Here is a 15361-nt window from a genome sequence, read left to right as displayed (position 1 = left end):
GGTCCAGAGATGTACTGAAGAGTTGGGCTGTGGGTCTAATATTTTATTTTGTTTTGTGATGTTGCCTTGTGCGCCCTAAGTGGCTAGGGAATGCCCAGACAAGAGTCCCTTGCTCGCTGCGTCACTGAATTCAAGCTAGCCTGGCTGATAAAGGGTGATACCCTGAAACTGGAGCCAGGATGCTTGTTTCCTGTCCAGCAATGTCCTGGCCTGGCAGTTCGGGCTTGACTGTTCCCATGGGGAACATGGTCAATACTGATTTGCATATGGCTGGGTCCAAACTGCAGTGACATGGTGAGCAAAATAACAATGGATTAAACCCAGATCTGTGAGTGTTTGAAAAGTTTCAACACTATGCCAATCATTTTATTTTGTTATTGATGTTGTGTAATATTTATACCTGGTGCCCACTTTGAAGTAGGAGAAGGCTCTGGAGGTCTACACCCACTAAGAGGTGGGATTTCCTGCCTGCCTGCTAAGGTCCCAGCTTGTTTGGGGTCACAAAAGGCTAGTGTCAGACCCTTTGTGAGTGTACTCAGGCATAGCCTTTGTGATGTGCCAGTATGGTAGGTGACAGCTCCTCCCCTTCATCAAGTCAGAGATGGCCCATCCTGCCAACACCTATCTTCCCTTTGTCTCACTGTCTGTGAGCAACACACAAAGTTCAACTGCCTTTTACACCAGGTCATGCAACTCAGGATGCAGGTTGCAGGCACAGAATGGTTAGTACAAGAAAATGCCCACGTCTAAAAGTGGCATTTTTAGATTTGTGACTCAAAATTGTATTTTATCATTAAAGAAGGGTTTAAATTACAATCCCTTAAACACTAAACTCAATATTCCTACCTGCCCTTACTTCAAAGTTATCACTCATTAAATGTAATAAGCTAACTCAATATTATCCTATGGGAGAGGTAGGCCTCATAGTACTGGAAAACTCATTTAGACATTTTTCACTACCAGAGCATGTAAAACTTTAACGTACATGCCCAACTTTTTAAATACACTGGACGCTGCACTCTTGTTTAGGGCCTACCATCGGGGTGACTTATATGTACTAAAGAGGGAGGTTTGAGCCTGGCTAGAGGCTTATGTTTCCAGGTTGAAATGGCAGTTTAAAACTGCATACACAGGCTACAATGGTAGGCCTGAAACATGTTTTAATGGCTACTTAAGTATGTGGCACAATAAGTGAGCAGGTCTATGAGTGGCATTTAATTTACAGGCTCTGGATACATGGACTGCCACTTTATTAGGGACTTATAAGTAAATTCAATACGCAATTGGGTGTAAGCCAGTTTTAGCATTTTTAAAGGGAGAGCACAAGCACTTTAGCACTGGTTAGTAGTGCTAAAGAGTGCAGCATCCTAAGGCCAGAAAAAACGAAGTCAGCAAAAACAGGAGGGTGGAAGGCAAAGAGTTGGGGAAAAACCACACCAACGATGTCAGGTCCAACATGAGGAGTCACAAGTTACAATGTAAAAGCATGCCTCATTATTGGAAAAATGTGTTTCTTCTCTGAAGCAGCAGTTAGAGGATCAAGAAAATAGAATGAGAAGATCAAATCTAAAGTTTGTAAGAATACTAGAGGCTAAAAAGCAGAACCTATCAACTTTTGAAACGATTAACAACTTAATTAGTATAACACCAGGTCATAAGGAAGATTTTTACTATTACAAGGGCACACTGTGCTATTTTCACTGCATGTTGAGATAACCGTTATCCAAGAATGATTTTGGTGAAATTTGGCCATTTTTTAATCAAAGAAAGAATACCAACTATGGTGATAAAAAAAAAAGGAATTTAAGATTACAAATGACTATCATTTTCAGGCAAATCTTTTGAGAATTCCAGGCGCAGGAAGGAATTCAAACAAATGATACTACTGTTTATACCGAAGGTCTTCAAAATATGCTCATCCACCCAGCCTCGATAAAGGTGCTCATAGATGGGACATTTCTGATTTTCAGTGATGTGGAGTCTGCACCAAAATATTTAAATAGCATGTGAAAAAAGCGGGACTATTTCTGACCCTATTCAATAAGTGAATACATCAGGATAGTTCTTCTGTGGGGATGGGACAAATGCAATAATTCTGGGTCTCTGAGAATATTTCCAACTTTTTTCTTTTTTTTTCACCAGATGTTTGACAAACGTTGAGAAACAGGGGTGGCTCTCTGACGCCACACACACCATGAGGGAACCTAGGGGCATGGCATCTCACAATGTGATGTAACGGTGGGCATTGCAGTAAAGTAGAGCAAGACTTAATGGGAAGACAGGTAGCGAGCAGGGGGAAGATGGTGTTGGTAGGGGGTGTGGTTGTTAACTTACTAGGATAATAAAGCATTAGAGGATACCTTTTTGAACCACTTTCAAAAATTATCCACACAGCCAGAAAAAACATAATATCAAGGATCTTTGAATTTCTAAGAAAAGGGCATATCCCTTCTGCAACTCACAATCATGCAGAAGAGTTAACAAGCCCCATCACACACAAAAAGCTTCTCCTGGTTTATAAGAAGCTCCTTAAGGATGAAGCAGTTCGAGAAGATGGATATCATGGGGAATTTTACCAAGCTTCTCTCTGGTACCTACATGGTACAGTTATTCAACTATATTCTTTCAGGAGGTAAATTCCACCTTTTGCAGGGTAACTTACTGTGCTTTTTAAAAATGGAAAAATACCCTGTTAATATAAACTCAAATAGTCCAATTGCCAATTTGAACACAGATCATAACTTTTTTTCAAAATTACTTGCTAATAGAATGGCAGAGGTATTAACCCAGACGACTAACAAAGATCAAAACTGTTTTATCCAGGGCAGTCAATTATATGCGAATAGTTCCTGGTGGAAGCTCTTAATCATGTGTCCGTGAACAATACAATAGAGGCATTTATTTTTATAGACACAGAAAAAGCATTCAATCTGTTTTGAAGGAAACTTCAATTTATTTTTGCAGTGATTAGCAAAATGAGGTTTCCCACTCGACTAATTAAGATTATATCGGCATTATATGAAGGTGAAACAGTTTCACTAATATTGAACAAAATGATAATTCCAAAAATTAACATTACACGAGGTGCAAGACGAGGCTATCCTCTCTCAGCAATCTTATTCGCTACTTGTAGACCCATCAACAATAGCTAGTAGAGCAACTTCAGAAATAAAAACTCTTGAAAATTGCTCCCCTAATTTAATATTTTATGCAGATGACCTAGTGACATATACAATACCAGATAATGACTATCAAATCTCTTTTTAATTTAGTATCTGAATTTTCAAAGACTGGGGGCTATAAAGTCAACAAGACTAGAACGGAAATAATACTTTTCAACTCTTCCGCTAAGATGCTTCCAGATTTTGTAGAACCTGGCTACGATAAATCTCCAAGGAATATTTGGGAATTTGACTATCAGAAGAGTTTGATGGTGTTTATGAACTGAATTTCCAACAATTAATAAATACAAAATAGACTATGTTAAAGGGCCGGAGTAGAGTTAGAGTAATTTGAGGAGCTGCAGTGATCAAAATGAATATACTTCTACTGCTAGCATTTAAATTTTCTACACGTACCACTATTTTATATGATTTTTTGTTTTTTTTAATAAACTAAAGGGGTTGATAAGCGGCATTTTATGGAACAAAATAATTCCTGGGATAGAGCTGATAAAAAGGTGAAGCTTCCAAATGAAAAAGGAGGTCTAGAACTGGCAGATTTTCTAAATTATTATCATGTCATTCTTTCAACTCTATGACCCTACCGGTTCAAACCAGTTGAAAATGTGGTTTATGATAATTATTTTATCACTTAGGCTTTCATTCAAATCATCTGTTTAAAAAAACCTGTATATGCACTCCTACTCTGATTTGTTACTGACTGGCCACTATGTATATTACAAGACTGCAGCAATAATTTGGATTTCTTTACATCCCCAGAATCTATGGATAGTCTGATTTGACATCTAGCTCTCCTGATATGTCAGAAAGGGAAGCTACATGGTGGGAGGCATTAGGATTAAGTAAAGTTGGGGATTGCATTAGGAATGATAACATCGTATCTTGGAATGCATTCAACCACACTTAGGTAATAATACATGTATCTTCAAGTTTACAGTGTATTAAACACCCTCTCCATGGTTGATATAGATAACACCAGCAAAATAGCTAATTAACTATATAAAAATGTTCGACATAACCTATTAGATTAGCTTGGGGTTTACATTGTATAAAGCAGAGAATTAAAAAAACAACTCTCAGATATTTACTCAAATGGCCAGAAAACTGAAAAGGGAAACCCTGACACAGCTTTGCAAGCCGGAGTGGAAGGAAATCTGTTTGTTTAGTTTGATTGCAGTACAGGAGGCTAATTTCAAGAGAATGCTACTCTAGCTGCAATTAATGGTTTATTATACCCTGGTTTACCTTAACAAGTGCAATTTAACTCTCTCTCCTAATTGTCCAAGAAGCAAGAGAGCAGAAACTTGGATTCACAAGATTTGGTTATGTAATCACTTATCCTTGCTTTGGGAGAAGATTATGGATTTATGGGCAACTTTATAACCATACAGTTTACTCGGCATCCAACTGCAATAGTCACCTTGGGTTAGCAATCAAAGCAGCTAGTAGCGAGTAGTTTACAGCAACAGTGGTTGCAAGCTCTATAACTGCATCAAAGTGTCAGTCAAAAGAATTCGCATTTTTGATGATTAGGTAAACATACTTAATTGGGAATAATAAGAAAGAGGAAATTTACCAAAAACGGGTGAGGGGGAGTGAGTAGGCTTGATAAAATCTGGTTGCTATTTAAGGATTGCTTACAAATAGATTCATGACTTTGATTATGATTTAAATATATGTCATTTATGGTTATTCAAACAATCGCAATGTACAAATCAGAATATGTGAAAAATTTAGAAATCTATTGTACTTCAGAAAATGAAATGCATTTTGAAAAAGAAAAAGGAACTGTAAACAAATCCTAGTACTATGCAGATTGCAGATGTATGTATCTTAATTGAAAGCTTTAAAAAAAAAAATACTAGTAAAATAGCACATCAGTTATTGGTCTTTTAAATGTAACATTTTCTATTGAAAGCATATAGTGGTCACATGTAGGTGGTAACCTGTGTTTTTTTCTTTCATCTTTTTATGACATAGACTTGTGATAACAAAATTATAAAAACTCAAACTTAATGACTGTACCTGGATGTCAAAGCTGGATGTATTGATATCGGTAATGCCTGTTTTCAAACTGGTGCTACTTGTATTCACTTGTGTAATGTTATTTGATTCTTTTACAAAGACCCTACTCCTTGCGTTCCTTTTCTAAATGCCAGAAGAATTATCTTGCAGAAGCTGAAATTGTGACATGCAGGGTGCTAGTAGTCACTGAGATTGCAAACTTCTGCCACTTAATCATTGGATAAAACAGTTCTTGTGATTTACCCATTGTGTAATGGCACTGGGAATCCCCCATCGTAAATGCTTCATTAATCTTTTTTTCGGTTTCAGTAGTTACATTTAGTTTCCTAATGAAACACACCATACACAAAGGTATGTGAATTCTTGAGTAACACAATAACTATTTGAAAGTCTCAAATGTTAATCTGACAATTTCATGTTGTTTGTGTATTGTACAGAAGGCAGGAAATTTAGTAGTAAAAAATTTGTAATTATCCTAATGAGTAGGGAAGATGGATGAAGGGTACCTGTGACAGGATTCACTATCATGACAACACTCAGTAGGAATTCTTTATCTTAAGTTTAATGGCAAACATTACGGCATACAGTCTAATGTTTCTATTCCACTTCTCCCTAGATACTCCATACAGTAGTTTCCCTTCTTTTGGTTCAGGTTCTGGTTGGACATCTGGGCTGTATTAGAATGCTTGTCCACTGCCTTGGAAAGATATGCTCTCCTTGAAGGAAAATTAAAATAGATATTTTTTCCTCACTGTCCCACTTTCACCTTTTTTTTAAACACACTTTCTGTGAAATCAGATCAAAACCCTTACCTCCGGTTGACCCACTTCACTGTTCAGTACACCCCAGGTCAACTAGGTCAAATATAAAGCAGGTGACCCCTTAAATGTCCACTTTATCCATGCCAACAAACTCACAAAACTACATATAATTGACTGTAATACTTGACTGAGGCCACAACTCTCTCCTCCAGACTGTGGTGCCTGGGACCGCATCACCTCCGTACTCTTGGTCATTGAGCTTGAGCATGTTACAAACTGGAGTCGGATGGTCCTGTACCTCATTCCCTGACTCCACACCTTGTACTGTATTGTCACCTCCAGGATCCCCACTGGCTTCCTCTTTCCCACTCTGGTAATTCTTGGCCAACGGTGGAGCAGCTGTTCCCGTCTACGCCTCTGTTTTCTGATACTTTTGTTGCCTCCGCAACCTCTGACAGCTCTTCCTCCTTCCATCTTACTGCTTCACTCCTTTCCTCCTTCCTCTCTTCCCTTTGTGCTGTATTGGACCTGGCCCTCTCTGTATGGTCACCCCCCAAACGTTTTGCCTTTTACCCTCCACTTTTTGCTGAATTCATTTTGTTGGCCTTAGGACTCTGTACACTTTACCACTGCTAACCAGTGCTAAAGTGATTGTGGCCACTTCCCTAAACATGGTTTGATTGGCGTATACATAATTGGCATATTTTCATTTACTTCTAAGTCCCTTGTAGAGTGATATGCCGTATATTAAGGGTCTGTAAATTCAATGCTACCAGCAGGCCTGCATCACTTATTGTGCCACCCACATAAGTAGCACTCTAAAACTTGTTTCAGGCCTGCCATTGCAGCCCGAAAGCGGTGTCACACTGCAAGGTCAACTTAGCATTTAAACTCCTTTCCTACGCCTCAAACTCCTCTTTTATTACATTTAAGTCACCCCTAAGGTAGGTTCTAGTTAGCTGATAGCGCAGGGTGCTGTGTAATTAAATGGTCCAACATATCCTTGGAGTGAAATTTGTTTTTCACTACTGCAAGGCCTACTCCTTCGACAGGATAACATTGAGGATTCCTTATTACCTTTAATGAGCTGTAATTCCTGGGAGGAGATAGATATAGCATGTTTGGTACCTATGGAATTATATTGATGAACTTTTAGAAAGTTGGCATTTTTCCTGCCCTTAGTGCCTGCAGCCTGCCTTGGGTCACATGACTGGGTGTAGTTGACACTTAGATTGTGAAATCCTTCCAAACAGTCCCACAATAGGGAGTCCTGAACCCCCAATAGGGAGCCCTGAGGTGTCCCATCAGTCCTGGGCCCTTGGTTGTGGTGCTCAATGTGCCCAGACAGCCACTTTCTATAACTGAGGACTTTGACAACATTTTGCCAAAATGTGCTCTGAAAACCAGGAGGAGACAGGGACCAACCTTCTCTCCTATCAGCCAGGGCATCGCTGGTCGGATTGACCTTGCAGCTTCTCCCGATTCGTTCTTCTCCACAGCAGCAAATCAGTTTCAGTGGTCATTTGCCAAAGGGGTATCCAACCCTGTGGAGTTGTCATGGCTAGCCGACAACATTGCTCCTCCTTGGACACTCCTGCAGCCTTGCCCGCTGAACTTCTAACCATCTCAGACATTTTTCTTCAGGAATTGTTTTACGTCCAAAGGTAAGCCCTGACTGGGCCCAATACACTTCTTGAATCTAAACCGCACTCCATTGTGGCCGGCCTTAACGTTTGACTTTGACCCGATCTCGCATTGCTAGATGTCCGTGGTTGTCGCTTTGATTTTTTAAGCACTGGATTTCACTTAAAAGTTTAAAAATTCCTAACTCCTATACTACTAATCGGAGTTTTGTCATTTTGGTGTCAAATAGTTTACTAAAATGTACTATATTTTTCTAAATTAGCTTGGGATTTTTCTTGTGTTGTGTTTCTGCTTTACTAATGTTTGTGTGCAGCATAAGTACCTTACATGTTGCCTATGAGTTAAGCCTCACTACTTTTTGTGCCAAGCTACCCAGGGTTAAGCCCAGGTTAATTTAGTGAGATTTTGTGGTGCCTCCTGCAAGAGATTGTGGCCATTGCTTGACCAGGGCTCACAACCCAGTCAACCAACAACCCAATTTTCCACATGCTCCTCTCGCCTCTTCTTTCTGCTTGCTCACATCTTGTCTCCCAAGGATTAGCGCACTCACCCCATTCACCCGAGTGTTTTAAGATGGCCATCTTAGAAAGCCCAGCATTCTCTTCCAGAGCCTTTGAATAACAGTACATTCAAAGCCCTAATGTTATCATTGCATACCCTACAAATGTGCATGAAAAATCAGGTGTTTGAGCGTTTAATATATAAAGGAATGACAGCCTTTACAACACTTATTAGTAGACTACAGAAAGGAGGTGATCCACATGTCTACAATAGCCCTCATCTACCGCACTTTGCAATGAACCACCATGCACTGAACACCCTCAATATTAGCGCTATGATTGTACATTGGGGTATTTGAAAGAAAAAGTTAAGGGATGCTTACAAATGTGAACAGATATGCCTACAAAGTTGAATAGGAAAGAGTGAGTCTGTAATTAGGTAAAAAAATTATAGTACACTGTATTCATGCAATCAGGGCCCCACTGGGACAGAAGTAGATTTGCCAAAGTTTCCAGGATGGGGAACTTTATTCAAGTTGTATGTGAATATCCTCAAAAGTACAAATTTGTGTGGGTTTCCCTACTTTGGAAGTAGAACCAATCAGTAATAGACAAATCCCAGCCCATAATCCTAATTTTGTGAACAGCAAATTCCACCACAGTGGTTGGATTTCTGTTTAGGCCACTCTCTCTTAATACCACCAATTGTAAGTCTGTAATTCCGGATTGGCATTTTTCTCTTAATAATGTTTTTTAGTACATAGCTATACCTATAGTTTTAAGAAGTTGGCCCCAAGTAAAAGACAATATGGTACCCCTGACAATAAAAAAAATCTATGGATCTGTAAAGAATAGGATCAAGTGGTGAGGCTGCCAAAGAGGGCCTGAGGGGAGGTTTCTCAGTGCACCGCAATACACTGTTTAGCCTGCACTCTTTGTTGCTAATGAGGGAAATTCAGAAAGTCTTGGCATCTACTCACAACTACCATCCTATACCCAGATTATGATTTGGGGGGCAGGTTGGAGTTCTTTCAGCCACTCCCTCATAACTTCAGCACCATGGTTGAGGAAGAAGTGAGAAGGTGCTATTCAGAGAGGAGAGGGACAAGAAAGAATAAGAGAGGAGGAGAAAGAGGGATAACAAGAGGGAGACATAAAAAAGGAGGGAGGTGCAGAGTAAGTGAAGGGGTGGAGATTTAGGAGAGAAAGAGGAGCACAAATGTAAATAAGAGATACCTCAAAGGTATAGAGGTGGAGAGACAGAACCACAAGATGAGAAAAACAAAGACACACATGCAGAAGACATAGGATCACAACAAAGACACAGAGGTGAGAAAGATAAAGACAATCATCAAAAGTGGAGATGAGAGATTTTGAAGGTATAAAGGTGAGATAGGGAGACAGAGGCACAGAAGGGAGAAGGGCAAAGAGAAATTACTGAAAGGTGAAAAACTGAAGGAAGAGGTTACACCTTAAAGGGACAAAGTTGAGAGCACATAAGAGGAAGACAGAGGCAAGGTGTGAAAAAGAGAAACACAACAAAGTCAAAGATGGACAGGGGAACAAAAATTTAGAGATACACAAAGAGAGAAAGAGATAGAGAGATGTAAAAAGTAATAGAAATGAGGCAAGGAGAAAGAGACCAATCCATCTGTACTTCAGTGAGGCAAGAGAGGCATGAAGCAGATGTCAGAAGCACAAATGTGAAATAGAGGTACTTCAAAGACAGTGGTGATGAAGGGAATTATCCCAACAGCAAAAATAAAGGGGCCATGCCGCATGAGAGAGACAGAGAGAGAAAGAGAGAGATAAATACTTCAAAGGCAAAAAATGTAAGGGAGGGGCGGGTCACCATGTGAGCATCTGTGCAAGTCTTTGTGCTTAAGGGAAAGGGTGAGAAGACAGCGATCTCAAAGACACACATGTGATAAAAACAGAGACCCCACTTCAGCAAAATAAACAGAGGCGAGAGGTAGGGAAAGAAGTGGCATTCACATGCCTAGATATAAACAGACAGAAAAATAACTTAAGGGCTGAAGAACAAGTTACTTACCTTCGGTAACGCATTATCTGGTAGAGACAATATCTAGCTGCAGATTCCTTACCTCTGAATTTCCCAAGCATCAGACTGGATCCATCAGACTGGACCTGGAAGATTTTTATGTGAGCAGTACCCCTACGCACCATCGGATGGCCTTGTTCCGTTCCACGCAGCATCATCGGTGTCATTGGCACCAAAAGTGCCACCCAGGTGCACTGACGTGAATTACTTTTCACAAATTTCCACGTCAGAAGCGCAGAGCCATGAAATGAACTGATAAATGTGAGTCCAAACTAGAGTCCTGAAAATGAGCTTGCTGGACCCTAGAAATCAGTCGGAAGAGTAGGGAGGCATGGACAGTTCTGTAGGGAATCTGCAGCTAGATATTGTCTCTACCAGATAATGTGTACAGCTGCTCAAGCTCCATGCAAGGAGGTGGAGAATTGACAGGTTTGGATAGAGGACCTTCTCCTGCTGATGTGACAGTAGATCCTCCCAAAGGGGCAGACTGATCAGAGGATCAATGCTTATTTTCAGAAGCTCAGGATACCAGACACTCCGTGCTCAGTCCAGTGCCACAACAATGACTTGGGCCCAGTCCATCCTCATCTTCTTGAAAGCTCTGGGCAGAAGTGGTATGGGCAGAAAGGCGTACAGGAGACCTGAGCTCCACTTGAGATGAAAAGTGTCTTCAAGCGATAGACGCCCTGGAAACTTGCAGATGCAGAACTGTTGACATTGTACATTTTGGTCAGAGGCAAACAGATGTAAGCAAGGCTCTCCAAACTGCTGAAAGAGTCCTTGTGCCACCTCTGAAGAGATCCGATTGGCATTGAGAGCTGAGTTTGTCTGTCCTGACATTCAAAGAACCTGCCAAGTGTTGAACCAACAGGGTTATGCCCTGCTGTACCAGCCATGTCTGGAGATGCAGGGCCTCTTAACAAAGGGTCCACAACCCCACCCAGCCCTGCCCGGCCCTGCTTGTTGCAGTACCACATGGAAGTGGTGTTGTTCTTGAACACCTGCACTAACTTCCCCTAGTAAGAGGGAAGAAATACTTTCAATGTTGTTTGGATCACACAGAGCTCTAGGAAGTTGATGTGTAGTCCTCTGATCTCCACCTCTCCCAGATGGCCGCCGCATCTCAGGAGTAATGTATCTGTCAACACTGAAAGATCTGGTTGGGGAAGAGAGGTCTTTTGCAGTCCCTTCCCAGATGTGGACAGGTCGGAGAGATTTCCCGGATGCTGTGCCCACTGGAAGTTCAGATCCCATTGCAGAGCCCGCATATGTCATCTTTTACCAGCAGGATGCAAGATGCAGGAGGCCATGAGGCCCAGAAGTCTCAGAGCCATTCTCACTGAAATCCAGGACAGAGGCTGAAACACTGGTATCAAAGCCTGAATATCCAATACTTGCTGCTTGGGAGGATAAGCCTGAAACTGCACTGTGCCCAGAACTGATCTGATAAAAGGGAGCATCCAAAAAGGAGTCAGGTGTGACTTTGCCATGTTTATAGTGAATCTCAGCAAATGCAGGAGGACGACCCTAGTCTGAAGGTGGGAGACAACAGCCTGGAGAGAGCCCATCTTCAGCAGCCAGTCATCGAGATAAGGGTAGACCGATACCCCTAATGTCCGCAGATAAGCTGCCACCACCTCCATCACCAAAGGGGCACTGGTAGAGCCAAAGGGGAGTATTATAAACTGAAAGTGTACGTGGCCTACCTTGAATCGCAGGTAACGCCAGTGGGCAGGCAAGATGGGAATGTGGAAATATGCATCTTGCAAGTCCAACACTACCAGCCAGTCCCCCTGGAAGGGGGGTTGGGAGCACACTGCCTCACATCCCAGCACAGTTCACCCCTTTGCATCATGGTAAATGCAGTTCACAGTTAGCACTTACTTGAAAATTATCTGTAGTTTTTCACCAAAGTTGGTGCAGACATTGCTGTATATCTAATATAATCCTCTCAGGTCAAGTACCACTCACAGGCACACAGTTGCATCTCTAAAGCTTGTCAGCTCACTGGATATTCATACAACACACTTTGAAAAAAGAGCTGAAAAAATTGCAAAGTAATGTGTATTTGACCACCGACTCCATCTTGACCACTGACTCCATTTTGTGCTTAGCTTTAGGTGTTTTCACAGCGGCAGCACAGGGATTTTCCACACACAGCTTATTTTCCACATAGAACATGTTTGCGCTTTTCTCACCAGCACAGGGTTACAACATAATGGAACAAAACATTTTGAAGATATTAATACTGACTGGTTGATTGAGTTAAACAGAGGAGAGGAATCTCCTCGCAGATATGAGAGCATTTATCCAGACTTGACTTGGGCAAAAGTCGACAGCATTAAACCAGATCAGGAAATAGGCCAAACTCTGGTTCAGGAATGGGCTTGCAACGATAATAGACCCCATGTTGATTTTGATTCCAAACATAAAAATGTTTAAAAGGTTCGGGCCTAGGTAGGCACCGGAGCAGAGACCTCTTTAATATATGGAAATCTGAAAACGTTTACAGGTCAGCACTATACCCTCACAGGGTTGGGTGGAAAGCAAACCCCCACAGTGCAGAATAATGTTCAAATGAAATAAGGAGAACGCCAAAAAGAGAATACACTGTTTTGATTGTCCCCTTCCTAGAGTATATACTGGGAATGGACATTTTGAAGGGAATGACTTTATACTCGGATGATGGTTGTTATCAATTTGGATCAAAGCGATACACTTCAGTGGCAGTAGTGAGGGTGGGTCATCTGAAGATAGCCCCAGAGAAGGCACCCCAGCCACCAAGGTGGTTCATTTGAAAGAGTACCGAATCCCAGGAGGGCATGAGGAGATAAGTAAGATTATACAGGATTTGAAAGAGGCAGGTGTGGTGGCTCTAGTCACTGAGTGGAAAAATCCTTTGTGGTCCATGCGCAAATTGGATGGGTGCAATAGAATGTCGATCGATTATCGAGAATTGAACAAATATGCATCCCCTTTGACTGTTGTAGTCCCCGACACCATCACTTTCACTGAGAGGATACAAAAACATAAAGGGACTTGGTATGCAACCATTGATATTGCTAAAGCTTTCTTCTCCATACCATTGGCCCCTGAGAGTCAGGAACAATTCAGTTTCCCGTGCAACGGAAGACAATCTAAGATGTTATCTTTGCCTTTGGAGTATGTACACAGCCCCACCATCTGTCACCGGCTGTCACTTAAGTGGAAATGGTACATACAGGACAGGGTACGAGTGGGACAAGCAGGAACAGTAGTCCTGCATGAACAGGTGGCACAGGCCCCTGTGCAGGATGACAAGATGGTGCAACAGGTGCCCGAGGTAAAAGAGTCACCCGTAAGGTGGGATGAGCCATTTGAATCCTTGTTCCCCGAGGATAGAAAGCGTGAATGGTTCACCGATGGTTCAGCCAAGTATGTGGGGGCCAAGAGACATTGGAAGGAAGTGTTGTATAACCCAGTAAACAAGAAACTGCTTTCCACTACAGGAGAAGGGAAGAGTAGTCAATACTCAGAATTGTATGCTGTATCTCAGGCGTTAAAAGAGGAACTTCCTGGAACATGTCACATTGATACCGACTCTTGGTCCACCGCCATGGGTTAGCCACCTGGCTTCCCACATGGCATGCACATAACTGGCAAATACATTCCAAGGAAGTGTGGGGCAAAGAATCGTGGCAGGGAATTTGGGAAATGCTAGAGCAAAGCACTGTTACTGTATATCATGTAGATGCCCACTGTCCCACTGTTTCACAAGAATGATGGTTCAATTCCTCTGCACACGACAAAGCCAAAATATCAGAAGCAAATGTGGCAATGCAGGATTCTGACTTGGTTGGGATAGATAAATGGGTCACAAATGTGGACACCTGGGAAAGAAGGCCACTAACAGGTTGGCAGAGATTAGAGGGATGCACATTCCACTAGATATTCTCAAAACTGTCAGAATGCAGTATCCTATTTGTCAACACACACGACAGAGATCTATCCCACAAACTGTCAGAGGTCAGTTGGGGAAAAGGAAGTTGCCAGGGCAGTTATGGCAAATGGATTACACTGGGCCACTACCAAATAGTTGTGGGTGTCAATACACCTGCATGGTGGTGGATACTTACTTTGGATATCTGATTGTGTTTCCATGTAAATGTGCTACTCGATTCAACACCATCAAAATGCTGGACTTGTTAATGTTGTATGACGGAGTCCCACTGCAAGTCCAGAGTGACAACATTTTAAAGGTAAATTGGTGCAAGATTATAGTTCACAAAACAAAATTGGGTGGATTTATCATATTCCATACTACCCACAAGCTGCAGGAGTGATTGAGAGAATGAACGGCTTATTAAAAGTCCAATTACGAAAACTAGCAGCTGGTATCCTGAGAAATTGGACAGATCATCTGAATGAGGCTTTTTTGATACTTAATATTAGACTCTTTACAAATGCAGAAATATCATTAATGTGTATGCTAACCCCAGCAATACAGATACAACCATATGTCGCAACAAATACTATCATGTATTAGCAGACCAAAACAGGAGCCTTGGCTCCATGCTGAGCCACACCAGAAACTGCAGGTCTTGATTTGCATGCTTTGAACATGTTCAGATGGAAACCAAGTGACTTTGCTCTTATTGAAACAGGTGTTGGAATACAAATTCCCCTGGAGTATTTCGGATTGATTTTTTCCTCAATATGGGTTGGCATTCAAAGGTATTCAGGCTTTTGGGGAGAGTGAGCAATGCAGACTACCAAGTAGTTTAATTGAACAGTGGAGATTCTGATTTGATAATACAACCTAGAGACACGATTGCTCAGATTGTCATCACTCTAGTATATGAAGGAATAGTTAAAAAGGGGACTGCTCCAGGCCTTCTTACAGTACATGGGGATGGAGGTTTTGGTCCAACTGACAAAAACCCTAGTGCTAAGGTGTGGGTAGAATCCTCAACTCGTCTTCCTGAACCAGCAGAAATCATAGCAAGCGGCAAGGACAATGTGTTAATAGTCATGAAACTAGGACATCAGAGATGGTAGTATGTACCAGCTGATAACTATTATTTGCGAGAATAATCATACTTCTCTCTTTTACAGATCATACTAAGAGGTGTCTGTGTGCTAGCAGGTCTGCATGGTCTCCCTTCAGGCATGCGCGAGTGGGGTCGGAAGGGACTGAAAGGCTCCCGC

General features: G+C 41.7%; 1 protein-coding gene across 2 annotated transcripts in view; it reads right to left on the bottom strand.

Moving 5' to 3' along the window:
* BTRC (beta-transducin repeat containing E3 ubiquitin protein ligase) overlaps window positions 1-15361 on the bottom strand; it is a 1279452-nt gene that overhangs the window by 480899 nt on the left and 783192 nt on the right. The gene's annotated exons all lie outside the window — the stretch shown is intronic.

This window comes from Pleurodeles waltl, chromosome 6, assembly GCF_031143425.1.
Source record: "Pleurodeles waltl isolate 20211129_DDA chromosome 6, aPleWal1.hap1.20221129, whole genome shotgun sequence".
NCBI classification, from domain to species: Eukaryota; Metazoa; Chordata; class Amphibia; order Caudata; family Salamandridae; genus Pleurodeles; species Pleurodeles waltl.
This window is presented reverse-complemented; position numbering and strand designations above follow the sequence as displayed.